This window comes from Silurus meridionalis, chromosome 23 (assembly GCF_014805685.1).
Source record: "Silurus meridionalis isolate SWU-2019-XX chromosome 23, ASM1480568v1, whole genome shotgun sequence".
Taxonomy (NCBI): Eukaryota; Metazoa; Chordata; class Actinopteri; order Siluriformes; family Siluridae; genus Silurus; species Silurus meridionalis.
In genome coordinates, this window is record NC_060906.1 from 1,498,004 (window position 1) to 1,524,576 (window position 26,573).

Below are 26,573 nucleotides of genomic sequence, written 5' to 3' on the forward strand. Positions count from 1 at the left end.
CGTTACCTGGAGACAAAACTGTACACATAATGTTTCGTCATCAATATCAAATGTTGCCATGGAAACGCGACGTCTTTTCACTGCTGGACAACGATATCTGCTGGATGCGTTACTTTGGGCAAGAAGGAAATAAAATCGAGACTAAAGCGCCATCTGCTGTGATGATTCACAAAAATGTAAGACGCTAAACACTACATAACATCCTTGTTTAAAACGGACTCAATGTCCAGTTCCTGACCGTAATGGAAAGTTAAAAGAAATGTATGCCCCATGTCACCAGAATAAACTCTACCCAATTAGTATAAATACTGGCAAAGTGGGACACTTCAGATCAAACCTCTGTATCTTAAAACTCACTGATATAAATTTATTTCTGAGTTCAGTCTTGGAAAATAAAAGTCCAAGGAACCAAAACAAAGATTCTGAAAAAACTGTAAACAAAATGGCAGCGACAATTTCAGACCCTCCATGATTTCTAAGTGGGAGAACTTGCAAAATAGCAGGGTGTTCAAATACTTATTTTCCTCACTGTATTTCCCAACTGGAACAGGGAAACGCACTCTGGACGACACGGGGAACAGTGAAGCCTGTGCGGAACAGAGAACCCTCGCCGGCAAAAAAGAACCTCGCTGAAAAATACCCTCTGTCTTTTGGATGGGTAAACATGGAGGGAAGAACAGGTGTCCAGAGGGCTGACTGCGCATGAACGCGGTTTAAAAAAAACCCTGTGAAAGAGCATCCGTTTAGGACCAGAAGGAGTGGAGTAGGGGGTTTCCTTGCTGCGGGGAATGACATCTTACCCCAGGGCCTAGCAGGGGGGGAGGTGGCCTGCTCTGCTGAGCCGGTGGTCTCCCGCGGGGCCTGCAATTTCTGCCAGTGTAGTGGGGATGACGTCTCGCAGCAGAAGCGTTAGATGGCCGCACAGATAGCGTCTGTTGCTGCGCCGGCTTCCTAGGAAGACACAGCTTCAACGCCTCCTCCTCCTTCTTTTTATCATCGGATCGTTGTTGCATCAGCACAACAGCCGGGCCAAAAAGAGCTTGACCAGTTTCAACCGCTGCCCCTGCGATGCGACGTTTCTCACTATCAGGGAGACCGGATAGATTGAGCCACAGCGCACGTTCTCCGACCACCAATAAAGCCTGGAACGTCCACTTGCTTGTACAGCTTGACGGGCATTGCGGAGAACAAGGTCATTCACCGTGACGACCACCTTCCAGAGATCAGGTGATGGTGACCCTTTCTCCAGCTGTTTTCCCAAGTTGAGCTGGAGCCCGGAACCTGCCGGTCCTTCGGGGAATCAGTTGTCAGCCGGTAGCAAATCCTCGAACAGGGAAGGACACAGGTCGGCCCAGTCAGAGGAAGTAGCACTGCGGGAGGCCCGCGGGAGGCCCCCGGGTGTGCTGCGGCGTCGCCTTTCCCCCTCCGATTCGGAGAGCTCAAAATCGACACACTGCGAAGCGCTCATCTTGAGTCTGCGACGCATGAGTTTTTTCGGGAGCGCCAGACAATGGCTACAGTTCTCTGTAAAAGGTAAAACAAGCAGGCGGGCAGCCTATAGAAAAAAAGAGTGCAAGTCTGGGTGGCTCGCAAAGCTAACCTGGCTGAGGACGTGCACGTCCGGCCGAGGATGATCAGAAGATATGTCCTCCTGAAGACAAAAAAAGTGCAGTCCAAGAACCAGGGAGCTGTGATGTAGGATAGCAGAAGTCACGAGAAACTAAGGAAAGGGAGCGCGTGCAGGTGATTTATGCACTTGGGTAAGGGGCGTTGCCTTACCTGCCATTGGGCACGCGCTTCTGTCTGTCAAGACAGACTTGGTGCAATTGGATGCTTCTGCAGAGGTCAGGTACGGATGTCCTTCCCATAGGTGGATCTCAAACACAAGATGGTGAAAGAGAACAGTGCTTTTGTTGAATTTATATGGCATTATTCGTGCCTGATGCTAATGTGTTTTATTTTTGCCACTTTATTTTTGTATACTGTAAAAACTTCAACCACATTGAAGTATTTTTTTTGGAAAAAATGTAATAAAATGTAAAATATTATATTAGAAGTTGTACTTGTAATTTTTTTGTAAAGTTAATTATTAGCTAATAAAAAAAACACTAGATTAAGCAAAAAACAAAAATCGTTAGAGTAGTCGACTAATCGAAAATATAATCGCTAGATTAGTCGACAGAAAAAAAAAAATAATCGTTAGTTGCGGCTCTAGAACCATTGATGAGTGCTGTACTGCAGTGTGCAGTTTGTGCCTTAAAGGATAAAAAGAGGAGATACAAGAGATTTGGAACAGAGACAGCTGAATGTCCACAGACATCGTGTGTGTGTGTGTGTGTGTGTGGCTGTCTTTCTCCACATTCATTCTAAAGAGAAAAAAAAATAACCAGACAAAAAAGTAACACCCCTCCCCGCTCCGCTCTTCCCTAAACCAATGAACCCTTCATTAACCTTCATTATTCTATTCTTCTGGCTTGTAATGATTAATATTATTATTATCAATTTTCTTCTTCTCCACACTAAGGTGTCTAAATCAGGCCAAAGACAATCTACAGAGTAAGATCTACAGAAGATTCTGATCACTAAGTCAGGGTTCCTGATCCCCAAAAATACTGATTACACCTTTAAGTAGTAGTGGATAGTGTTAGGCGAGGTACGGAGGCGGAAGCCGGAGTAACAGCAAACAGAAGCTTTATTCACAAAAGGCAGAGCCAACACAAAAGCACTCACAGTACTCGGGATAATCCGCGAATATAGTCCGAGGGGAGCTTCGGAAGAAAAGCGCAGCCGTGGAGTGTGCGAGGAGTCCGAAACGGAACGTACATAGCGGGATGACTGGACATATGAGCACACCGACATGAACCAACACGAACATGCAATAACGGACAGGGAGTGTGGGTGAATGTGGGGGTCTTATAGGAGCTGGGGATGAGCGAGTAAAACAAGCCCCAACTGTTCCCCATGAAGCCTGATTGCTAACAGCTCCGTGCGGGTGGGGCACGCACGGGAGAATGAGCGAGGTGCTTTGTGGAATGCCGAAGTTTGACAGCCACCAAAGGGGGCATGGCAGGGGGATTCCTGACAGTTAGATGTTTCCTATAGCTTTTTTGTTGTTTATATTATATTATAATATTACAACTAAAATATTATATGCATTTGTTTATACATATAAAGAGCTGCTAATGACGGTGTAGTGCAGTAAAACCTGAAGATCTACAGAAGATTCTGATCACTAAGTCAGGGTTCCTGATCCCCAAAAATACTGCTTACACCTTTAAATAGTTTTGTTTAATGCAGGGGTCACCAACATAATTGTATATCAGGTCGCCTGCAAGGACCACATGAGTTGTTTTCTAAAAATATCTGTTTCCTACCTTGTTAAATCGTTGTTGATAATTATTGTGAGAAATCATTAACATGATCAGTGTCTTCACATAGATCAGGGGTGTCAAACTCAGTGTCAAATCCGGCCTGACATACAATTATATCCGACCCGCGAGATGATTTTATATAGATCTATTATTATAGTTTTTAATGTCCCGCCGACATGAAACGCTAATAACACAAACTACAGATCCCATAATGCAGCGATTTAGCTGCCTTACCGAACGCTAGGCTACCTGGGAACATTCCAGCGTCAATCAAGTGAAGCTTCTCTTGATGTATTTAGCATTATTGTAAAGTTATTGTGAAACAGCGCCTCACAGTGGCCAAAAGAAAAGTAGATTCTGAAAAGCCTTTCAAAACCAATGGGATTCTGAGATGATGTTTACTGACACTGGCAGTAAACACGTGTGTCTTATTTGTGGAGCGAATTTGGCTGTAATTAAGGAATTGAATCTAAGATGCACTACGAGACAAAACATCAGGAGAAGCTGAAAAACCTGAATGCAGAGCAAAAGATACAGAAAGTAGAAGAGTTAAAGAAGAATCTGACATTTTAGCAGATGTTTTTCACCAGAGCAAAATCGCAAAGTGAAGCTGGTGTGAAAAGAGAGAAGAAATCAGAGGAACATCAGCCGCTTATTTACTGAGGGAAAGTTTCTGAAGAACTGCATGATGAAGGTGTGCAACGTTATTTAAAGTTTAAGATACATTTTTTAAAATGGCATAAGAGCAAACAAATCAGATTGTTTTGATTTTTGTTATTTTAAATTTTTGTAATTATTGTAATTTTTATTAATTTGTTCAGGGTTTTTTCGCAGCATGTTCATATTTCTAACTTGTATAATTTTGACGGAGATATTTTTATGGAGAGCTATTTATTTAAAGTTTAAGTTTATTGGAATAATATTCCTGTTTTTATTTATATTTAAAAACATTTAGTTTTAGTGTGTTCAATAAATGTTTATCCTGTTCGGCCCACGACCTAAAGTGTGCTTTGAGTTTTGGCCCGCTGTGAAATTCAGTTTGACATAGATAAATATCATTAATTATTAATAATAACATATACGACAAGCATCATTAGACATCGGCCACACTTACAGATACGGGCTTTCAACTAACTTTGAACTCCCTCGGGAAATTGCCTAAACACCGAGGACTGCTGATCCAGCTCGGCCGACAGTGAGACCACAGCGCCGGCGCTGAGACCGTAAAGAAAGGAGGAGGAAGTGAGGCGGCATCAGGGCTAGGCTAAGGCTAAACCCGCATCAACCATCGATTCCACGCACCTTCCTTGCTAAGGTACGCTCTCTCGCAAATAAAATGGATGAGCTGCTGCTCCGGATATCATCACACAAACGGATTAAGGATTGTAATAATCATGATTTTTACAGAAACATGGCTCAACGACAACATTCCCAGCAGCGCCATTGAGCTCGGGGGTCACAGTGTTTTCGGGCAGACAGGACAGCAGAGGACTCTGGTAAGCGCAGAGGTGGAGGTCTGTGCATTTATGTTAACAACTCATGGTGCACGGACTCTACTGTTACTGAAAGTCATTGCTCTGTTCATTTAGAGTATTTGATGATTAAGTGCAGACCCTTTTATTTACAGAGAGAATTCTCAGCCATTGTTGTGACTGCGGTGTTCATTCCGCCGGATGCTAATGCTAAGCTAGCTATGGAGGAACTGCACGCAGCTATCAGCAAACAGCAGTCTGCACATCCCGAAGAAGCTATCGATGTTGCTGGAGATTTTAACGACTCCAACCTGAGATCTGCCAGAGGGGGCCATTTCTACTCTACAGCAACGTTTTCAGGATGCTGACTGGAACATGTTTGCCTCACAGGCCACACTAGGCTCTCACACAGACATGGACATTTACACTTCATCTGTTTTGGACCATATTAACACGTGCGTTGACAATGTCACTACTGTCAAACTGTTTTCTTATCAGAAGCCGTGGATGAACTCTGAAGTCCGTCTCCTGTTGAAAGCAAGAGATGCTACCTTTAAATCTGGCAGTGCAGAGGACTACAACAGAGCCAGGGCCAACCTCGCATTCCAACCCCGCAGCTCGCATTCAAACTCCACATAGAAGAGCACTTCCACAACTCTGACCCCAGACGCATGTGGAAAGGCATCCAGACCATCACAGACTACAAACCTACAGCTCAACCAACCAGCAGTGCCCTCCAACCGGACGAGCTCAATCACTTTTTTGCACATTTTGCTTAAAGCATGGGACATTTCACACCAACCAAAAACTCTTCTACTGCTTACAGCCCACTTTCACGCTCAACAACGGACGTCTATTCAGTGTTTAGCAGAGTGGATGCACGCAAGGCAGCTGGCCCGGATGGCATACCGGGACGTGTTCTCAGAGCATGCGCTGGACAACTGGCACAGGTTTTCACTGACATTTTCAACCTGTCACTGGCCCAAGCCACAGTTCCTTCATGCCTGAAGAACACAACCATCATACCTGTGCATAAGCACTCAGCTGCCGAAGGCCTGAATGACTTTCGCCCAGTTGCACTCACCCCCATTGCTATGAAGTGCTTTGAGAAACTGGTCCTGAATCACCTCACTGCAGGCCTACCACCTACACTGGACCCACACCAGTTTGCCTATCGCCCGAACAGGTCAACAGAGGATGCAGTTTCCACAGCTCTTCATTCAGCTCTCACCCACCTGGATAAAAGCAACACATACGTCATTATGCTGTTCATTGACTTTAGCTCTGCATTCAATACAGTCCTCCCCACTGTACTGATTACTAAGCTCAATGAACTGAGTATGTGCACCTACACTTGCAGATGGATTCTGGACTTTCTCACCAACAGATTTCAATCTGTTAGGTTGGGAAACCTGGTATCCTCAACCCTCATTCTGAACACTGGCATCCCGCAGGGCTGTGTTCTGAGCCCACTACTCTACTCCCTGTTGACCCACGATTGTGCTCCTCTGTATAACTCCAACATCTTCATCAAGTATGCAGATGACACCACTGTGGTCGGCCAGATCGACAACAATGACAAATCTGCCTACAGGGAAGAGATCTGTAATCTGACAGCATGGTGTGCCAACAACAACGTGACCCTCAATGCCACAAAGACCAAAGAGCTCATTGTGGACTTTCGGAAATCCAACAGCAGAAGACATCTACCAGTCAACATCAATGGAACTGAGGTAGAACGAGTCTCCAGCTTTAAGTTCCTGGGAGTTAAAAGCCTCTTGGACTTTCGGAAATCCAACAGCAGAAGACATCTACCAGTCAACATCAATGGAACTGAGGTAGAACGAGTCTCCAGATTAAAAAGCCTCTTAACTTGACATCTCTGAGGATCTGTCCTAGCAGCAGAACACGTCAGCTCTGGGTAAAAAAGCACAACACATGTACTTATTGAGAAGTCTCAAGAAATCTGTCTCCAGGGATTTTAACGAGTTTCTACCGCTGCATCATTGAGAGCATCCTGACCAACTCAATCACCGTATGGTACGGAGGATCCACTGTGTGTGAACGTAAAGCCCTGCAAAGGGAGGTCAAACCCGCCCAACACATCACTGGCACCCAACTACCTGCCATTGAACACCTTCACCACAGCAGATGTCTGCACAGAGCTCAAAACATCATCAAGGACTCTTCACATCCCAGTCATAAACTGTTTAACCTCCTTCCATCAAGAAGGAGATACAGGAACTTACGCACCAGAACCAGCAGGTTCAGGGACAGCTTTTTTCCATCCACCATCAGACTACTGAACTCTACACTACACCGCTAGATCGCTACAAAATACACACCTGAGTTGTCTTTATTTTCATGACTATGAAAATTGTATATTCACACTGAAGGCATCAAAACTATGAATTAACACATGTGGAATTATATACATAACAAAAAAATGAACTGAAAATATGTCATATTGTAGGCATCAAGAGAATGCCAAGAGTGTGCAAATCAGTAATCTAAGCAAAAGGTGGGCACTTTTGTCTGTACTGTATATATAATATATATAAACTTTTGGTCTGTACTGTATATATATAATATATATAAAGTACAGACTAAAAGTTTTGACACAAGGTGTGTCCAAACATTTGGTCTGTACTGTATATAAAGTACAGACCAAAAGTTTGGACACACCTTCTCATTCAAATAGTTTTCTTTATTTTCATGACTATGAAAATTGTAGAGTGTGTACACTGAAGGCATCAAGGGCTATTTGACCGAGAAGGAGAGTGATGGGGTGCTGCGCCAGATGACCTGGCCTCCACAGTCACCGGACCTGAACCCAATCGAGATGGTTTAGGGGTTAGCTGGACCGCAGAGTGAAGGCAAAAGGGCCAACAAGTGCTAAGCATCTCTCGGGGAACTCCTTCAAGACTGTTAGAAGACCATTTCAGGTGACTACCTCTTGAAGCTCATCAAGAGAATGCCAAGAGTGTGCAAAGCAGTAATCAAAGCAAAAGGTGGCTACTTTGAAGAACCTAGAATATGACATTTTTCAGTTGTTTCACACTTTTTTGTTATGTATATAATTCCATATATAATTCCACGTGTTAATTCATAGTTTCGATGCCTTCAGTGTGAATCTACAATTTTTAAAGTCATGAAAATAAAGAAAACTCTTTGAATGAGAAGGTGTGTCCAAACTTTTGGTCTGTACTGTATATATGCTGTTGCCCGTGTTATTTTTCCATCACCCTGCCATGTGGACAACATCTTATCACTGACTGTTCCAACTGTTCATTTCATTATCACCAGTCATCTCATCCATCTCATCGTTGCTACAGACTGGTACAAACCTTCTTGACAAACACACACACACACACACACACACACACACACACACACACACACACACACACACACACACACACACAGATATACTGTATGAAACTGAATTGTGTTAGTGTGAGAACTGATTTGAACTGACACTGTGTTGTGCAAAATTTAATTTGTGTGTTCTTTTTAATTTGTGTGTTCTGTTTAATTTTAGAAACCTTATGACAAAGTTAAAAAGCAGTGATGAATGATTTATCCAAAGCTAAAAGAAAAGTTAAGAGAACTTGTTGTTAATCATATGTTTTATTTGATAATTTCCTTTAACTTGAGCCAATTATTTCGAGGGAACTTCAGTTTCAGAAGTAAGAGAAAATAATAAATAATAAATAGTGAACTGGTCGCTTTGTAGTTATTGGGCCGATCTACCTTGGAGTAGGAGCGTCTCTCTTATATTATTAGGTTTAGGAGGGTGGGATTGTGAAGGACTTATCTTATTTCACATCAACACACCGTACTGACACCTACTTACCTGAAGCCTACTTTTCCTATTCCTAGAGGTTACAATAGTATAAGCTAAACCATGTATACACAGAGTGCATACTGAGACTAAAAGCACAGGGGTGGTGACTAAGATCCTTTCACTTTTAGGTCTTCCAATGACACACCAAATTTTCCCTACAAAGCAAGACTGATAGTCTTGTTACATATACGTATATATATATCCCCTATAATTATATAATTAATTAATTAATAAATCTAAAATATATAATAGCTATAAGCTATTTGCTTTTTTATTCCTTTTTACTCATGACCTTATCGAATACCACCAATCATCACAGCAATCAGGACCTTCCATTGCTCCAGACCCGAAGCCTGTACATGCACCTAAAGGTGAGAAAGTGAGTTTGATGGATGGATTCATACATTGCTGAGAAACCCTATTTTAACTGATGTACAGTGAATGTGTGGAAAAAATAATCTACCAGGATCTACAAACTTTTTTATCTTCCACTTTTAATTTGATCTAATAACCAAAAAAGAGGAAACAAATATTTTATAGACAAAAACACTAAACAATAGTCTGCTTGCACAAGGGTCCCAGTGTGACATTACTGAGAACAGAACGTCTCTCCACTTTTGATCTCTACCTTTTTTAAAACCATACGTTTGCTTCAGTATGTTGAGTTTTAGACTAAAGATGATCTACTGTAACTGATTATTTAGGGTCAATCAGAATCGAGGCTATTGAAGAAACGCATTTCAGACATCTAACTTTGCTTGAATAAGAGTCTGAAATAAGTGTCTTCAATAGCCAGTGTCTTCATTCTGCTTTATAGCCAGAATTGCTGTTTAAGCCAAACTATTATAGAAACTTCACTGACCAATAAGCATTGAGTATTCCACTGCACTGTATTCTCATACTGTTAGTATAGAGCTAACGTGGTAGCTGTCTTGTCAATTATTTCCATGTGGAAGAGTAATACCATGAACATGCTGTTAGACTCGGGTGTGAAGGTGTAGGAAGGTTAATTAATTTACATTTACATTTACATTTACGGCGGCATTTAGCAGATGCCCTTATCCAGAGCGACATAGAAAAGTGCAGTTAAATCTCTAGCAATGAATAAATCTACACTGGTAGGCCAGATTACAAACTTAATATAAATATAACTATTGAATTCTACAAACTTGGAAAGTGCTAATTTAGGTATTTCAGGAAGAGGTAGATCTTCATTCGTCGCTTGAAGATCGTCAGGGACTCTGCTGTACGGACATCTAGGGGAAGTTCATTCCACCACCTTGGTGCCAGAACAGAGAAGAGACCTTGAAGTGTACTTACCTCTCATTCTGAGAAAAGGTGGTACCAGTCGAGCAGTGCTGGATGATCTCAGACAGCGTGGTGCAGTGCAAGATGTGATGAGGTCACTGAGGTAGGATGGTGATGGTCCATTTTTGGCCTTGTAGGCAAGCATTAGTGTTTTGAATCTGATACGTGCAGCTACTGGAAGCCAGTGAAGGGATTGCAGCAGTGGGGTGGTGTGGGAGAACTTAGACTGATTGAACACAAGCCGTGCAGCTCTGTTTTGGATCATTTGCAGTGGACGCATAGCGTTCAGGGGAAGACCTTCCAGCAGAAAGTTGCAGTAGTCCAGTCTTGAAATGACAAGAGACTGAACAAGCACCTGGGCAGCCTGTGTGAACAGAAATGGTTGAATCCTTTGGATGTTGTAGAGAAGAAATCTACTAGAATGAGACACATTAGCAACATGTGGGAAGAAGGACAGTTAATTATAGAAAATCTCTTAGTGCTGCCAGATCAGCATATTTATCCACCCTCATAGAAAATAACAAGCATAATCCTAGATTTCTATTCAGCACGGTAGCAAAATTAACAGGGAATAAAAGCACTGCACTAACATGTACACCATCATTAGGTAGTAATGATTTCATGAACTTTTTTAATAATAAAATTGAAAACATCAGGAAAGAAATCCAGACAGTTAATATAAATCCAAATTATTTTACATGTAACCCTGTAGACAGCAGTGTAATTATAGCAGACAATCAACTACAAAGCTTCACTCCTATTCATGAGAATGACTTAATTTAATTAATCTCCTCATCAAAATCATCAACCTGCATTCTCGATCCCTTGCCTACAAGTTTCTTTAAACAGATAACTCCAGAGGTAATTGAACCTGTTTTAAAAATAATTAACTCTTCCATTAGCACTGGTTATGTACCAAAATCCTTCAAACTGGCAGTTATTCACCCCCTTATTAAGAAACCTGACCTTGACCCATGTCAGTTGTCCAACTACAGACTAATATCAAATCTCCCCTTTATATCCAAAATTTTAGAAAAGGTTGTAGCACAGCAGTTATGCTCACACCTACTTATGAATAACATTTTTGAAATGTATCAGTCAGGATTTCGGCCTCATTATAGCACAGAGACGGCGCTAGTTAAGGTGGTAAATGACCTGTTATTGGCCTCTGATCAGGGTTTTGTCTCCGTACTTGTTTTGCTCGACCTTAGTGCAGCTTTTGACACCATTGATCACACTATACTGCTTGCTGGACTTGAGAATGTTGTTGGAATAGAGGGAACAGCTCTCTCTTGGCTCAGGTCTTATTTGACTGATCGCTATCAGTTTGTTGATGTAAATGGTGAGTTCTCCACACTCTATGAGGTAAAGTTTGGTGTTCCTCAAGGATCTGTCTTAGGCCCACTGCTTTTCTTTTTATATATGCTGCCTCTTGGTGAAATCATTTATAAACATGGGATTTGCTTCCATTGCTATGCTGATGACACACAGCTGTATATTTCAGCAAAGCCAGATGAGAGAGATCAGCTTAACAATGTTGAGAAGTGTGTAAAGGACATTAGACAGTGGATGCTTAATAACTTTCTTCTGCTCAACTCAGATAAGACGGAAGTACTTTTACTAGGACCACATGCAGCTAGAAGTAAACTTTCCGATTACGTAGCATCTCTAGATGGTGTTTCTGTTTCAGCGTGTACGGCTGTCAAAGACCTTGGTGTGATTATTGACCCGAGTCTTTCCTTTGAGTCTCACGCAAATAATATTACCAGGATCGCCTTCTTTCACCTTAGAAATATTGCTAAAATTAGAAATATGATGTTGTTACAGGATGCAGAAAAACTAGTTCATGCTTTTGTTACTTCTAGATTAGACTACTGTAACGCTTTACTGTCTGGGTGTGTGAGTAAGTGCATAAATAAGCTTCAGTTAGTTCAGAATGCAGCAGCAAGGGTCCTCACTAGATCTAGGAAATATGACCACATCACCCCTGTTTTAATCATCTACACTGCTCCCAATTACATCTCACACTGATTATAAAATATTACTACTGACGTATAAAGCACTTAACGGTCTCGCACCGCAGTATCTGAGTGAACTTCTGTACCAGTATGATCCTCCACGCCTACTTAGATCAAAAGGTGCTGGCTATCTGTTGGTTCCTCAAATAATGAAGACTACAGCAGAAGGCAGATCTTTCTCTTATAAACCCCACAGTTATGGAACAGCCTTCCAACCAGTGTTCGGGACTCGGACACAGTCTTAGTGTTCAAGTCGAGGTTGAAAACTTATTTATTTAGTCAATCCTTTTATCAGTAGGTTTTTCTTAGGTAAAGGCTCAGATCTGGAGGGAGCATGGATATAGAGTGTTTGGTGAACTGGTATATTTGTATGCTGTCGTCCCCTCACATTCACACGTTCACTCGGGTTTGTTGACGGTAGTGTGGTGAGTCTCTTATCCCAGAGATCCCTCATGTCTGTGTTACCTTCTGGTTCTCCCTTTTAGTTATGCTGCCAAGTGAGTCTTGCCGGAGTCCAAACTGCACAGTGACATTAACTTTCATACACCAATAGGGACACTTAATAATCCATATCCTTCTCTTCCCGTCACTCTCTCTCTCTCTCTCTCTCTCTCTCTCTCTCTCTCTCTCTCTCTCTCTCTCTCTCTCTCTCTCACTGTACCCCGCAACATTGTATATCTGCTTCAAATGGACATTTGGTGCAACCCAGATGAGGATGGGTTCCCTCTTGAGTCTGGTTCCTCTCAAGGTTTCTTCCTTATGCCATCTCGGGGAGTTTTTCCTTGCCACAGTTGCTCATCAGGGACAAACATACTTACAAAGAACATATTTACGTTTAATCACCACATTATCTGTGTAAAGCTGCTTTGAGACAATGTTCATTGTTAAAAGCGCTATACAAATAAAAATAAATTTAATTTAATTTAATTGTCCATAGTTACCCCAAGGTTACGAGCAGTGGCTGAAGGGGAGAGCAGAGAGTCATGAAGTGTTATTTGAAGATCTTGACCTGGAGATGAATCGCCTGGGATGACCAGCAGTTCTGTTTTGCTGGGTCACCAACCTTTTTGACACCAAGAGCTACTTCTTGGGTACCGACTAATGTAAAGGGCTATCAGTTTAATACACACTTCTAAAATAACAAATCAATTGCTCAATTTACCTTTAATTATATGTTATTATTAATAATTAATGATATTCATCTATGTAAGGGTTTCAAAATCAATTGCAAAGAGGGCCAAAACTCAAAGCACACTTTAGGTTGTGGGCCGAACAGGATAAACATTTATTAAACATTAAAACAATGTTTTTTGAACATAAATATGAATAAAAACAGACAGAAATATTATTCCATAAAAAAATATCTGAGAAAATATTTTGCTCTTCATAAAAATATATCCTGTCAAAATTATACAAGTTAGAAATATAAACATGCAGCAAAAAACCCTGAACAAATTAATAGAAATTGTGCTTTTATGTAACATTAAAATAACAACAAATAAAAACTTATGTTAAAAAATAATCTTAAATTTTAAATAACTTAAAATATTTTGCTCTCCATAAAAATATCTCCCGTCAAACACCAGCCATCTCACACCTTCATCATGCAGCTCTTCAGAAACTCTCTCTCAGTAAATTACCAGCTGATGTGCCTCTGATTTTTCCTCTGCTTTCACGCCACAAATAAGACACACGAGATTACCGGCAGTGTCAGTAAACATATACTCAGAATACCATTGGTTTTAAAATAACTGTACAATAGGGTTAAATACATTGATTGATGCTGGAATGTTCCCAGGTAGCCTAGCATTCGGTAAGGCAGCTGAAGTGCTGCATTATGGAATCTGTAGTTTGTGTTATCAGCGCTTCATATCGCGAGGCCATTAAAAACTACAGTGCCCTCCACAATTATTGGCACCCCTGTTTAAGATGTGGTTGTGGACTTCTAAAAATTCTTCTTTTTTTTAAAACAACATAGAACCCAAATGCAAAAAAAGAGAAAAATCCAACCTTTCATTTAAGTACATAACTTTGGTGGTAAAAAAAAATCATAAATTTAGAAAAAAAAAAAAAAACTTGAAATCATGTGTCCGACAATTATTGGCACCCCTAACAATTCCTCTGAAAAATTTAATTGTTTTTTTTTTTAAATATATTTTTCTGTAGTTGCTAAGGTTGGTCAGGGTATCTAGGGACTTTTAATTAGTAATTCATGATTTCCTGTTTCCCTGGGGTATAAATATGACGTAACACAGAGGCCTAATTCTCTTACCCATTTGTCAACATGGCAAAGACAAGAGAACACACCATTCAAGTAAGGCAGATGTGTGTCGACCTTCATAAATCAGGCAATGGCTACAAGAAAATAGCCACTCGCCTTAACTTGCCGGTATCTACAGTCAGAGGAATCATTCAAGTTTAAAACAACTGGAACAGTGACAAACAAGGCTGGAAGAGGTCCCAAGTTTATCTTGCCACAACGCACAGTGAGGAGGATGGTAAGAGAAGTAAAAAAATTTCCCAAGCTCACCGTCACAGAATTGCATCAAAGAGTGGCATCTTGGGGTCACAGAGTCTCCAAAACAACCATCAGACGCTCTCTACATGCCAACAAGCTGTTTGGGAGGCATGCAAGGAAAAAGCCTTTTCTCACTAACACTCACAAACGTAAACGTCTGGAGTTTGCTAAGCGGTACTGGGACTTCAACTGGGATCGTGTGCTTTGGTCAGATGAGACTAAGATTGAGCTTTTTGGCAACAAACACTCTAAGTGGGTCTGGCGTAAAACAAAAGATGAGTATGCGAAAAGCACCTCATGCCCACCTTGAAGTATGGTGGAGGATCTGTGATGCTGTGGGCCTGTTTCTCTTCCAAAGGCCCTGGGAACCTTGTTAGGGTGCATGGCATTATGAACGCTTTGAAGTACCAGGATATTTTAAATAAAAACCTGATGGCCTCTGCCAGAAAGCTGAAGATGGGTCGTCATTGGGTCTTTCAGCAGGATAATGATCCAAAACATGTGGCAAAATCTACACAAAAGTGGTTCAGCAGTCACAAACTCAAGGTCCTCCATGGCCATCTCAGTCCCCAGACCTCAACCCAATCGAAAACCTGTGGGGCGAGCTAAAGAGAAGAGTGCATAAGAGAGGACCCAGGACACTGCATGATCTAGAAAGATTGTGCAAAGTAGAATGGTCAAAAATCCATCTCTCTGTGTTCTCCAATCTTGTTAAATGTTATCGGAGGAGATTAAGTGCTGTCTTGTTGGCAAAAGGAGGTTGTACAAAGTATTAACATCAGGGTGCCAATAATTGTGGCACACATGATTTCAAGTTTTTTTTTTCTAAATGTGTGATTTTTACCACCAAAGTAATGTACTTAAATAAAGGTTGGATTTTCTCTTTTTGCATTTGGGTTCTATGTTGTTTAAAAAAAAAAGGAGAATTTTTTGAAGTCCACGACCACATCTTAAACAGGGGTGCCAATAATTGTGGAGGGCACTGTATATTAATAGATCTATATAAAATCATCTGGATATTATTGTACATTGGGCCTGATGTATGTGAAGACACTGATCATGTTAATGATTTCTCACAATCAGTATGAACAATGATTAAACCAGGTAGGAAACAACTATTTTAGAAAAGTCCCACAGGTGACTCATGTGGTCCTTGCGGGCGACCATGTTGGTGACCGCTGCTGTAGATACGTGTTCTCGGTTTGCAGACATGGAAATGCAGGAACACTGGAGTCTTCACACATAATTGTTCATCACCATTAAACACTAGAAGAGAAAGAAGTGAATCAGTAACAGAAAACTAGAAGGATGTGTTTGATGATCAGCAGCAGGTAATTATCTCTGCTTCAAGGAAACCAGGATTTGATTCCAGTGTATCATTTGTCCTTCAACATTTCTTCATGCTTATATAATATCTTTGGTAGAACATTTAGTGAGAACAAATGAGAAGGTGTAGAAGGTGGAAGAGGAACATGAGTAGATATTTGCATCACATCACTGCACTTCTCCAGTCCCAGACTGTAGAGTTTTTGCTGCTTTTAATAAAGATCACTGCTGTGGAGCTTCTCTCTTGTTCTACATGGATATTAAAGTGCAGACTTTAAAAACTAACTGAGGGGAATTTTACAGTAATGATAGAAGACACGGTCAGGAGGTGGAGAGATAAAAGCACTGTCTGAGTGGGGAAACCAGCTGCTTACAGGAAATCCAATATTTGTGGCAGTGTGGAATAAAAGATGATCATCTAATAAATAATGCTAATGTAGTAAATAACGCTAATGTAGTAATAACGCTAATGTAGTAAATAACACTGATGTAGTAAATAGCACTGATGTAGTAAATAACACTAATGTAGTAAATAACACTAATGTAGTAAATAACTCTAATGTAGTAAATAACACCAATGTATTAAATAAGGCTAATTGAGTAAAAAACGCTAATGTAGTTAATAACTGTAATGTAGTAAATAACACTGATGTAGTAAATAACTGTAATGTAGTAAATAACGCTAATGTAGTAAATAAAGCTAATTTAGAAATAATGCTAATGTAGTAAATAACGCTAATGTAGTAATAACGCTAATGTATTAAATAAGGCTAATGTAGTAAATAACACTAATGTAGTAAATAAACCTGATGTAGTAAATAACGCTAATGTATTAAATAACTCTAATGTAGTAAATAACACTAAACTTTCTTTTGGCTTCTCCCATTAGGGGTCACCACAGCAGACCATCCGCATGTTTGATTTGGCACATGTTTTACGCTGGATGCCCTACCTCTCCCTATTTATCAGGGCTTAAGACCGGCACTAAGAGTGGCTGGGGTTGGTTCACTGACCGGGATCGTAAGAGTAAATAACACTAATGTAGTAAATAACACTAATCATTACATCAGTTTATTCAGTATAATCTGTTTATGTAAAACAGATAATTACTCACTTCAGTGTCTGTAGTTTGTAACGTTCATCATCCTTTAGATCAGCGAGAAACTTCACTCCTGAGTTTCCTACTTTATTCCTAGACAGATACAGTTCTCTCAGGTGTGAGGGGTTTGATCTCAGAGCTGAAGCGAGAGCAGCACAGCCTTCATCTGATACTCCACAATCACACAACCTGTAGATACACAATGACACACACTTCACTCTCTCAGTTTCTACACAGTACACATCCTGTGTGTTCTTTCTTCTAGAATGAGAGAGAGAGAGAGAGAGAGAGAGAGAGAGAGAAAGGGGGGAAGTTAGGGATGGAGGAGAGAGAGAGCACCTAAACTATCGGTATTTTTTTTCTTCTTATTTCGGCTGCTCCCATTAGGGGTCGCCACAGTAAAATCATCTGTCTCCATACCACCCTGTCCTCTACATCTGCCTCTTTCACACCAACTACCTGCATGTCTTCCCTCACCACATCCATGAACCTCCTCCTTGGCCTTCCTCTTTTCCTCCTACCTGGTGGCTCCATCCTCAGCATTCTTCTAACAATATAATTCATGTCCCTCCTCTGCACATGTCCAAACCATCTCAATCTCGCCTCCCTCACCTTGTCACCAAAACATCCTACATGCGCTGTCCCTATAATAAATTCATTTCTAATCTTGTCTATCCTCGTCACTTCCAACAAAACCTTAACATCTTCAGTTCTGCTACCTCCAGCTCCACCTCCTGTCTTTTACTCAATGCCACTGTCTCTAATCCATACAACATTGCAGGTCTCACCACAGTCCTATAAACTTTCCCTTTCATTCTTGCAGATACCCTACTATCACAAATAACTCCTGTCACTCTTCTCCACCCACTCCACCCTGCCTGCACTCTTTTCTTTACTTCTCTAACACACTCTCCATTACTTTGCACTGTTGACCTGATCTTCTCCCTGCAACCGCACCACTCCACTGCTTCCACTACTCTTTCCCATAACTTCATGGTGTGACTGATCCACTTAATTCCCCTGTAGTTACTGCAGGTCTGCACATCTCCTTATGCTTAAAGATCGGTACCAGCACAATTCTTCTCCATTCCTCAGGTATCTTCTCACTTTCCAAAACCCTGTTAAATAATCTGGTTAAAAACTCCACTGCCATCTCTCCTAAACATCTCACGCTTCTACGGTATGTCATCTGGTCCAACCGACTTTCCACTCTTCATCCTCTTAATCGCTGCTCTCACTTCCTCCTTACTAATCCTATCTACATCCTGCTTCACCAACTCCACATCATCCAACCTTCTCTCTCTCTGATTTTCCTCATTCATCAGCTGCTCAAAATACTCCCTCCACCTTCTCAACACACTCTCCTCACTAGTCAACACATTTCCTCTCCATCCTTTACTGCTCTAACTTGCAGTACATCCTTCCCAGCTCGGTCCTCTGCCTGGCCAATCGGTATAAATCTTTTCTCCTTCCTTAGTGTCCAACCTCTCATACAGCTCCTCATATACCTTTTCCTTGGCTTTCGCCACATCCTCTTAACCTGCTGCCGCATCTCCTTGTACTCCTGCCTACTTTTCTCATCACTCTGTCTATCCCACTTCTGTTTTGCCAACCTCTTTCTCCTTATGCTCTCCTGCACTTCCTCATTCCACCACCACGTCTCCTTGTCTTCCTTTCTATTTCCAGATGTCACACCAAGTACTTTTCTAGCTGCCTCCTCATCACTCCTGCAGTAGTTGCCCAATCATCCAACACCTCTTCAACACCACCGAGCCTCTGTCTGACCTCTTCCCTGAACCTCACACTACACTCTTCCTCCTTCAGTTTCCACCATCGTATTCTTCTTTCAGTCCTCACTCTCCTCCTCTTCTTCTTCGCCTCCACAACCATCCTACAGACCACCATCCGATGCTGTCTAGCTACACTGTCCCCTGCCAACACCTTACAGTCTCCAATCTCCTTCAGGTTGCATCTCCTGCATAGCACATAGTCCACCTGTGTGCACCTTCCTCCACTCTTATCGTCACCCTATGATCCTCCTTCTTCTTAAAATAAGTGTTCACCACTGCCATTTCCATCCTTTTAGCAAAATCTACCACCATCTGCCCTTCCACATTCCTCTCCTTAAAACCATACCTACCCATCACCTCCTCATCACCTCTGTTCCCTTCACCTACATGACCATTAAAGTCTGCCCCAATCACCAATCATTCTTTCCTATTTACACCTTCTACCACTTGATCTAATTCACTCCAGAATCTTTCCTTCTCCTCCATCTCACAGCCAACTTGTGGAGCATAGGCACTGATGACATTTACCATCATCCTTCAACTTCCACCTTCACGATCATCACCCTATCAGAAACTCTCTTCACCTCCACTACACTCTTACTGTACTCTTCCTTCAGAATCACCCCTACATTATTTCTCTTTCCATCTACACCATGATAAAACAGTTTAAACCCACCTCCAATGTTCCTGGTCTTACTCCCTTTCCACTTGGTCTCCTGAACACACAGCATATCTACCTTTCTCCTCTCCATCATATCAGCTACCTCTCTCCTTTACCGTCATAGTACCAACATTTAAGTACCAACCCAACCTCCACTCTCCTACACTGCTCCTTTCCCTGCCGTCTCTGTAGATGTCTTCCTCCTCTCCTTTTCCTCCTTCGGCCAACAGTAGCCCAATTTCCACCGGTACCCTGTCGGCTAACGATACCTGTGGCGGTCGTTGTTAACCCGGGCCTCGACCGATCCGGTATGAAATTCTCATTTGTGATCCGCATATTTGATTTGGCACGTTTTACGCTGGATGCCCTTCCTAACGCAACCCTCCCCATTTACCAGGCCTTGGGACCGGCACTAAAAGTGCACTGGCTTGTGCATCCATAATGGCTGGGTTACCTAAACTATCGATAACATGTTTGAAAAGAAAAAAATCACACATAAATATGTAAAAAATAAAAAAATAAATAAAAAATGTAACAAAATTAAAACCTGCTTATGCACCCATTAAAAACGACGCTTGGCTTAAACGAGGACACACACATGAAAACATCACAGAGAGAGGGGGAAGAGGGGAGAGAGAGAGAGAAAGAGAAGAAGGGATGGAGGGAGGGAGGAAGGGAGGGAGGAAGGGAGGGAGAGGGGAGAGAGACTTTTCAAAAAACTTTATTAACAACAGTCACATATCACAAAATTCAGGCTGACTTGATAAATAAAAAAATAATTAATTAATAAATATTTGTTAAGATGATTGATTAAAATAAGTGATCAGTTCAGCTCTGGTGCAACAGACCTGTAAAAACACAAACAGTGACTGCAACCTGGAGCAGTGAATAAAAGCATGAAAAACTGTTTCTCTCTGTGAACAAAAAAGACAGTCAGGTGTAATGTCAGGGTTTAAAACGGAAATAAAAGCTTTTACAGAGATAATACCATGTATAATCCTCCACTGGATGTCGGCAGCTCTTTTTGGTAACGGTGGTTTGTACAGTGCCTCCACTCTGCTTTAATATCAGCATAAAACCCTGAACACTTTCTTGTTCAAAACCTTAACACAGACTCTGTAGAGCAGCTTCCCCGATGCTGACCCGGGGTGAAGGGAAGGTCCCCGTCACCCCAGCACTCCAGGAGGGGGCCCTCGCACCCGTCGAGGTCAGGAGCAATGTTCAGCTGGGGAAAGGGTTCATCCTTTGCAGGACCAGCCTCTGTGTGTTGATAGTCCATCAGCTGAGCATGCTCCTCTGATGTTAGTGCAGATCTCCAACGGTGTAGGAGCTGATTGACAACACGCAGGGACCTCAGTCTCCTATGCGGTGCCAGGTCCTCTGCCCTCGACAAGTCTGACCCTGTGATGTTCACAAGCTCCCGGAGCATCAGGATGCCAGAGGAAATTAGAGTTCTAGACAGTGCAGGAACACCAGAAATGTCCAGTCGCCCGCCGTACACCAGAGGCTCCTCCACCAACCAGTGTAGTGTTTGCAGTGACAGCAGGGTCAAGACGGCTCTCCTGCAGCTTGATGGGAGCTGACCACCTTTCACACTCTCCCTTAAGCCCTCCAGCACGTCCAGTCCTTTAACTGCCCAGAATGCCTTAAAGAACTCGACAGGGAGACCACCTATTCCTGGCGCCCGCCCATTCTTCATGCCTTAAAGAGCCTCCTGAAGCTCAGACAGTGACAGCTTTCTGTCCAACTCTCTGGCCACAGACTCTGTGAGCTTAGGCAGGTCTTTAAGGAAGCTTTCTTCCTTAAAAGCTGACTGTCTGCTGGCAAATTTTAGAAGGCTCTGACATGAGATCTCCTGATTCTGTTTGCACAGCATGCATAAATCTTTTCTGTCCATCTCAGTAAAGCTTTAAAAGCGTCACTGTTTTTGAGGGCTTCAATATGGCCTCGATTTCCTGTGGCCTCCAAATGCTGGAGTTCCACTGTCTCTATCTGCAGAGCTTTTAGAGATCTGGCAATGTCTCTTGTGACATTGAGAGTGTACTGTTGACAGAAAATTTTTATTTGTGCCTTTGTCACATCGCACCTGTCAGGATCTCCCAGGCACACTGTGCGCACTTCCGGTTTCGCGGCATGCAATTCCGGTTTCACGGCACGCACTTCTGGTTCGGGGGCCATCTTGCCGTTGTTCCCGCGCCTCCCGGTATTTAAGGACAGCCAAGAATTCAAAGCTCCTGGCTAGATTATTTTACCGGCTTCCTAGCCCCTGAGATTATTGTTGCCATCCTGCCTGCTCTAGTTCCTGTTTCAGATCCTGGATCATCCTGCCTGTTCTGGATCCTGTCCTTGACCCCTGTTCTGCCCTGTTCGGATTTAGTTTTTTCCTGCATTGCCTTGTTTGCCTGTTTCGACCCTGGATTGTTTTTGGATTCTGTTTTTGCCTTTGCCCCTTTGCTTTACTTTATATATTAAATTCTGTTTTTTTCCATAACCTTCTGTGCATCCTGCATTTGAGTCCTCCCATCCAGTCACTCTGCACCTACCCTTGCACCCGTGCTCTCTGACAGCTCCACTGATCGCACATTGCACACTGAGGTAAAAGCTGCCTTCTCACGTAAAAAACAGTTTTATAAAAAAATTAAAGACTCTCTAAAATTAGCATCCTCTAAAAGTGTGGTGTTAAAATGCCAGTAGGCACTCTTAGGTTTAATATTCTTTTTACTAATGGTCTGATGGTACACTGAGCCATACAGTGATCTGAGATGCCTACTGGAAAAAAAACCATCTTGTAAAAAAAGTTAGCTGATGCTTAAAACAATAAAATTGAGCTAATCTTGCAAGGTAGAGCGTGTTGTCTATGGAGTGAGCCCACGTGTACTGTCTCTGATTTTTATTAAAATATCTCCATATGTCACAGAGATAGTGGGTCTCCACCAACTCCCACAGGCGTTTATGGGAAGCTACACGAGGTTCTGCATGGTTTCTGTCCATATTGTATGATGCACAATTAAAATCTCCTCCCAAAACTAAAAGCTCTGCAGTGCTGCAGTTTAAAATAACATTGTTGAGTTTGTCTAAACTTCATTCTCCACTGCACTGGTGGGCACGTACCCACAGATAAAAAACAGATAAAACCATTCACATAAATTGGTCACACATATTTTTAAAGCCTCCTGTTTAAAATTTCTTTCACATTGTAAGAAACAGGAATAAAATTGTGTTTAAAAACAAGGCAACACCACCACTAAGTGACGTGTTATGGTTTAAAATCACCAACCCGTCCTACTCCTTTACCCAATCAGCAGAGTTACTGCTGTCGCTGTTTGACTCCCTCAGCATAACATCAACCTGTTTCTGTCTTATAAGCTTATAAAGCTTTCTTTACATATTCCCCTGCTCTATTTATTGTTTAAAAACAAACAAATGCTAAAAGAACTAAAAATTAAACACTACACTCAGTAGTGGTATTAATCTTCATCAGAGTTCTCCCTATTGATCTTAGTTATTAGCTTTTTTAATCTAAAGATTTCCTGATCGGTAAATACTCCTTCTCTTCTAAAGTGCTTTACATCATTGACGACTGTGTCTTTATCGTTTTTACAAGGCCTCTCCAGGTCCAGTTCAGCCAAGCAGGGCTTCTCCTGGTCCAGTTCAGCTGAGCATGGCTTCCTCGGGCCCACTTCAGCTGAATAGGGCTTTTCTGGGCCCCGTTCAGCCAAACAGGGCTTCTCCCGGTCTGGTTCGGCTGAGCAGGGCTTCTCTGGGCTGGTTATGTCATTAGTGGACCTCTGGTCTGCAGGCTGAGCTGAAGCCGCAGGGGGAACGACTCCAGCTGCTTCATGCTCCGGTTGCTTGGAGACACTGGGGTCACTCTGTCTTTCGGGACAGGCACGCACTGACCACCTAACTGACCACTTTAAAACATTTTATTTCTGAATCGGTGGAAACAAAGATGTTGTAGTCAAACCCATCGATCCTGAACTTAAAGACCACATTTAAATCCTCAACACCTTCATTCAGAACCATGAACACTATCCGCCTAAAATACATCAAGTGTTTAACTAGTGGGGACTTACAGCCGAAGGGGGATTTTCTTAATTGGGGAGACGGTTCGCTCGTACCGAGACAGCTCTTTCACAATTGTCTCATCACTTGTGAGAGAGTAAACATTTGATAGCAACACTTTTTTAGCAGGAGAACTGAGGGGAGAAATCAATATGCATTCATTATTTACAACAATCCCCTTTTGGATAAGTTTAGTCAATTTTTCAATACTGTTCAGAAAAACAACTATAACACTGTTCATTTAGGAGGCAGAGCCAATATTCTAATGCCCCACCACATTTCCAACCGCTAACACACACTCCTTTACACTCGACCCGCACACCACCTGCATACAGTGCCGGCGAGTCAAACTTTCAAAAAGCCTCGCGCTCGAAGACGCCATGCTAAACACTCTCACTCACACACACCCACCCGCCCGAGCGTGCGCATGAGCACGCTGGTACACAAACACACACACACACACACACACACACACACACACACACACAAAATTGTTTCTAGATGTTTAAAGGAATAATTTGTGAAATATCGCAGAATTAAAAGCAAAAAATTGGCAACACGCTAACCGCTCTCGTGCTCTACACGGCACACTCACCCTTACCCCGCGCATGCGTAGAAAGAGAGAGAGGGAGGGAGGGAAAGGGAGGAGAGACTTGACTTTGATGACTATGTAGATTTCCCCTTTTTAGTCTCTTTTCCAGGTTGGTCATTGTGTCTGATTGCTGTTAAAAGTTTTTTTTTATGAAAAAACTGCTGTGGTGTGGTTCAGAGCGAAGATGTTTTTTAGAAGACAAACTTTTCTAGATAGGGAAAGAAATCGCTTACTTCACCTGCTTTTCCTTTAGTCTCATCCAAAAATCTGTTTATTTGTTCAACAGAGTAAATTCGCATCACTGACCATTACACACACACAACCCTGACCATTAAACTCATCATTGACCATCACATTCGCACCACTGACCATTACACTCACATCACTGACCATCACACTCATCACTGACCATCACATTCGCATCACTGACCATCACACACTCATCACTGACCATTACAATTACATCACTGACCATCACACTCACATCACTGACCATCACACACTCATCACTGACCAACACACTCATAAATGACCATTACACTCATATCATTGACCATCACACTCAAATCACTGACCATTACACTCATCACTGACCATCACACACTCACATCACAGACCATTACACTCACATCACTAACCATCACACTCACATCACTGACCATTATAATCACATCACTGACCATGAAACTCATCACTGACCATTACACTCACATCACTGATCATCACACTCACAACACTGACCATTATAATCACATCACTGACCATCAAACTCATCACTGACCATTACACTCTCATCACTGACCATTACACTCACATCACTGATCATCACACTCACATCACTGACCATTATAATCACATCACTGACCATCAAACTCATCACCGACCATTACACTCACATCAATGACCATCACATTTACATTACTGACCATCACACTCATCATTGCCCATCACACTTTCATCACTGACCATTATAATCACATCACTGACCATCAAACTCATCACTGACCGAGAGAGAGAAAAGGAGAAACATGTAAAGTGAAATGTTTGAAATCTGAATGTGGAGTAAAAGAAGCTGTAGGTTCTTCAGCTCCAGACAGTATTGTCAGGTGTTAATCTACTGGAAATTCAGATTTAATGCTGCAGGTTTAATTGGAATTTTGAGCTGCAATAAAACTCACAACAGCTCAATTCTACACTGAGGGACTTTTGTAGCTTGTTAGATATTAAATCATCTTCTCTTTTTTCATTATTCTGCCTCGTCACATTCACATTTATATCAACACTTTTGTATTTTTTATTAGATATTAGAAACTAAAACAATACAGTTGGATTTTTATCATGCACAAACGAAACTTCATTCTTGGAGAGGTTTTCCATATGACTGCGATGCCCATGGTGCCTTTTCTAATCAGGGAAGAATCACACAGCACATGTTTTTCTTCGGTTTATTGCAGGCAACAGAAGTATATATACACATTGGAAAGAGTGACCTAAAAATGTTTTCTGTTTGGATAACATATAATAGCCGGAGATGTGTGAGCCCAGATAAAGACTCCCTGTATACCTTACATACTAACATCGTAAATATTCTATAGACACTGAACAGACAAAGGAATGTGTGAGAATGTGTGTTACTGAGGAGCAGGTCATGTGACTCTCAGAGAGATGATCTTACCTCAGTATCTCCAGTTTACAGTGAGGATTCTCCAGTACAGCAGAGAGAAACTTCACTCCTGAGTCGCCTACTTTATTCCTATATAGTTCCAGATCTCTCAGGTGTGAGGGGTTTGATCTCAGAGCTGAAGCGAGAGCAGCACAGCCTTTATCTGATACTCCACAATCCCACAATCTGCAGATACACAATGACACACACTTCACTCTCTCAGTTTCTACATTACACATGCTTTGTGTGTTTTGAAATGAGTGGTGTGGATGGATGGATGGATAGATTTATGGATGGATGGATGGATGGATGATAGCAGAAATATAAACAACAGATTGTGTAAATGAGAGAATTCAGATAAATAAACTGAATATTTAAACGGTTTATTCAGGGACAAGAACAAGTCTGTTTTTTTCACGCAGTGTGTGTGTGTGTGTTTGTGTGTGTATGTGAGAGTGTGTGTGTGTGAGAGAATGTGTGTGTGTGTGTGTGTGTGTGTGTGTGTGTGAGTGTGTGTGTGTGTGTATGTGTATGTTTGTGTGAGTGTGTATAATAAAAAGAGAGAGAGTGTGTGTGTGTGTGTGTGTGTGTGTGTGTGTGTGAGAGAGTGTGTATATGTGTGTGAGTGTGAGAAAGAGCGACTGTGTGTGTGTGTGTGTGTGTGTGTGTGTGTGTGTGTGTGTGTGTGTGTGTTATAAAACTTACAAAATGGGGACATTGACGGAATACACACCAATAACGTGGGTACCTGTGTGAGCGTGGGGACCTAAAATTGAGTCCCCACAAAACTAACCACTGCAGCATGTCTAACTCATCGAGCTGAACACCCCCCCTTAATATCTC

The 26,573-nt window shown here is 41.9% G+C and overlaps 1 protein-coding gene and 1 long non-coding RNA gene across 2 annotated transcripts in view; one reads left to right on the top strand and one right to left on the bottom strand.

Moving 5' to 3' along the window:
• Positions 1–26,573, top strand: part of LOC124376818 (piggyBac transposable element-derived protein 3-like) — a 348,640-nt gene that overhangs the window by 60,145 nt on the left and 261,922 nt on the right. The window lies entirely within an intron of this gene.
• LOC124376870 lies at positions 15,575–25,909 on the bottom strand. Its single transcript, XR_006923936.1, has 3 exons — positions 25,743–25,909; positions 16,975–17,148; positions 15,575–15,800 (listed from the first exon to the last, which is right to left on the bottom strand). It is a non-coding gene; the product is annotated as an uncharacterized LOC124376870 (long non-coding RNA).